The sequence below is a fragment of the Hordeum vulgare genome, chromosome 1H, assembly GCF_904849725.1.
Source record: "Hordeum vulgare subsp. vulgare chromosome 1H, MorexV3_pseudomolecules_assembly, whole genome shotgun sequence".
Taxonomy (NCBI): Eukaryota; Viridiplantae; Streptophyta; class Magnoliopsida; order Poales; family Poaceae; genus Hordeum; species Hordeum vulgare.
The window spans coordinates 379320115-379323870 of record NC_058518.1 but is presented as its reverse complement, the minus strand read 5'-3'; positions in this window follow the sequence as shown (position 1 = coordinate 379323870).

Sequence of the window (3756 nt, the reverse complement as noted above, 5' to 3'; positions counted from 1 at the left end):
AATACTGCCCAAGCCGGCTGCAGCCTTCGCAGCCAGCCGATCCCAGCCGGATTAAGGCAAGCGCAAGATCGAGCAGACGGACACTCACCAGGACTCCCGGCAGGTCGCAGCTATCAAAGACGGCCGGCTGGCTGACGGTCCAGGTCCCAGCCGGCGCCAGCGCACCGACGAAGGCAAGTAGCCGTGGAAGACCAAGTACACCTTCGAGGCCATGCTCGACGGGCCCTGCAAGTTCCACAGCGGGGCCAAGCTGGCTACGCACACTGCTCGACAGTGCAGCTGGTTCACCAAGATCGCACGCGGCGAGGCCTTGCTGGCTGCGCCCCCGCCTCCTGGGCCGGGAGCCGACGGGGACCGCGACGCGTTTCCTCAACAGGACGCCACCTATGTCGTCTTCACCAGCGAGCTAGATGACAAGCACAACCAGCACCGGCGCGTGTAGGAGGTCAACGCTATCATCCCGCCGGTCCCCCAGTACATGCATTGGTCGGACAAGCCTGTCACCTGGGGCCGCGAAGACCATCCGACTGTGATGCCCATGCTAGGCGAATACGCGCTGGATCTGGATCCCACCTTCGTCTCCCAACTGAGCACCTGCCACTTCACGCGGGTGCTTGTCGATGGTGGCAGCAGCATCAACATTCTCTATCGCGACACCATGCAGAATCTCGGCATCCTCGAGTCCGAGCTCTAGCCGACCCGAACGGTGTTCCACAACATCGTCCCCAACCTCTCGTACTCGCCGATCGCCAGGGTCCGGCTCGACGTGCTGTTCAGCACGGTGAAGAACTTCCTCCGCGAGCCAATCTGGTTTGAGGTCGTCGACTTCTCCAGCTCCTACCAGGCCATCTTGGGTCGGCCTGCCCTCGCCAAGTTCATGGCAGTTCCTCACTACGCCTACCTGAAGATGAAGCCGCCAGGCCCGCACGGGATCATTACCGTGTCGGGCGACTACAAGAAGTCGGTCGAGTGTGCTCGGGCCGGCTCCAAGTTGGTTGAGTCGCTCGTCATCGCCGAGGAGCGGCAGCAGCTCGAGCGGCTCGTGGCCCTTCCCCGCGAGCCGGCTGCTGTGACCGAGCCCAAGCTGAAGCAGCTGCCTACGGAGGCCGAGTTCCAGCCGGCCACCGGCAAGAACACCATGAGGATCCCTCTGGCCCCGGTTGATCCCACCGGCAAGTACGTCGTGGTGGGGGAAGACCTCAGCAGCAAATAGGAAAGCGAGTGCGTCGACTTATTCCGTGAGAATCGGGATATCTTCGCATGGTACCCCAAATACATGTCGGGTGTCCCGAGGAAGTTCGTCGAGCACTTCCTTCACGTTCGGCCAGACGCTAAAACCGGTCAGGCAACCCCTATGCCGCTTCTCAGAGGCAAAGAGGAGAACCATTGATGAAGAAGTCGCCCAGCTGCTAGCAGCCGGCTTCATCATGGAAATCTTCCACCCGGACTAGTTGTCGAACACTGTCCTGGTGCTAAAGAAGAACAAGACTTGGCGCATGTGTATCGATTACACCAGCCTGAACAAGGCATGCCCTAGGGATCCATTCGCTCTGCCGCGTATCGATCAAGTGATCGAATCAATGGCCGGCTGCGAGCTGTTGTCCTTCCTGGCCGCCTACTCAGGCTACCACCAGATCAAGCTAAACCCGGCCGACCGGTTGAAAACAACTTTCATTACACCCTTCGGGGCATTCTGCTACATCACCATGACGTTCGGCTGAAAAATGTCGGTGCAACGTTCCAGCGCTGCATGGAGCGATGCCTCTACAGGCAGCTCGGCCGCAACGTACACGTCTACGTGCACGACGTTGTGGTCAAGAGAAAGAAACCCGCACCCTCCTGGACGATCTCAAGGAGCCGTTCGCAAGCTTGTGAGAGTTTCAGATCCGACTGAACCCGGAGAAGTGCGTATTAGGCGTGCCAGCCGGCTAGCTCCTCGGCTTCCTCGTCTCCGAGCGAGGGATTGAGGCCAACCCGGAGAAGATCCAGGCCATCGAGCAGATGGCCAAGCCGGCTAACCTGGCCGATGTCCACAAGCTCACGACTTCCTAGCCTCCCTTAGTCCTTTCATCAGCCGTCTGGGAGAGAAGGCCCTCCCACTCTACCGCCTACTCAAATAGGCAGACGGCTTTGTCTGGAGCGATGAAGCCGACGACGCCCTGCGCGACCTCAAGCGCGCTCTCAGTGCTGCGCCAGTGTTGGCTGCGCCGGCTGACAGAGAGCCGATGGTGCTCTACATCGCGGCAACTAGCCGCATAGTCAGCATCGTCATGGCTGTCGAGCGCTCGGAGCCAGGCCGAGCGTAGCCGGTCTAGCGACTGGTCTACTACGTGAGCGAAGTGTTGTCAGCCTCCAAGCAAAACTACTCGCACCATTAGAAGATGTGCAACGGTGTGTTCCTGGCGGCCCGGAAGCTCAAACCCTACTTCCAGGAGCACACTGTCATGGTGGTCAGCACCGCCCCCCTCGAGGAGATCATGGGCAACAGGGACGTAGCCGGCCGCATAGCCAAGTGGACACTAGAGATGGCCGACCACGACATCCGGTACGAATCCCGTACCGCCGTCAAGTCGCAAGCCTTGGCGGACTTCCTCGTCGACTGGGCGGAGACCCAGTACCTATCGCTGCCTCCCGACTCCACCCATTTGTGTATGCACATCGACGACTCGAAGATGCGCTCCGGCGTGGGGGCCGACATTGTCCTCTCCTCTCCAAAGGGAGACCGGCTGCAGTACGTCCTGCAGATACACTTCGCCGCATCCAACAACGTGGCGGAGTACGAAGTGCTCCTACACGGTCTCCGGCTGGCCAAGGAGATCGGCGTCCAGCGCATCCTCTGCTTCGGCGACTCCGATCTGGTGGTGCAGCAAGTCACTGGCGAGTGGGACGCCAGAGATGCCAATATGGCCAGCTACCATTTTCTGGTCCAGCAGCTGACCGAAGGCTTCAAGGGCTGTGAGTTCCATCACATCCTCCGAGCCGGCAATGAGGCGGCCGAAACACTGGCAAAAATTGGCTCCACCTGCAGTCCATTCCAGCCGGCGTATCCCTGGAGCATCTGCGCAAGCCCTCCATCACACATTCTACAGAATCAGGGTCCATCTTCATCCCGACAGACCTGGGGGTCGCGCCACCGGTCCACGGGACTGCCAAGGCCGGCCCGGGGACTGCCGGCTCCCAGCCTCCTGCCCGAGCCGGCGCACCGTTTGCAGCCACTCACCCGCCTACTCCAGCCGACACGTTGCCTGCAGTTCACTAACCGACGCCTCCTGATAGCCCGGGGGCTGCCGCCCCCCCTTCAGGGGTCCCTCCCGCCCGACTCAAGGGCTGCAGCAGCGGGCCAGCCGTCTGCCGCCCCTAACCCAGAAGATCCAATCATGGTTGTTGTGCTCACCATAGCCACAACACCATCCTGGGGACAGCCCATCCTCGACTTCCTCGAAGGAGGCATTTTTCCAACCGACGAGGTCGAGGCCCGACGAATCCAAAGACGTGCCGGAGCTTACACTATCATCAACAACAAGCTCATCAAGCGCATCGTGTCTGGAGTCTTCCAGCGCTGCGTCGAGGCAGAAAAGGGCTACGAGATCCTTCTCGACATCCATCAGGGCGAGTGCGGCCACCACGCCGCCTCCCGCTCCCTAGTGGCCAAGGCATTCCGCCATGGGTTCTACTGGCCTACTACCCTCAAGGAAGCCAAGCTGCTGGTCAACAAGTGCAACGGCGGCCAGCGCTTCAAGGCGCGCATCCACCAGC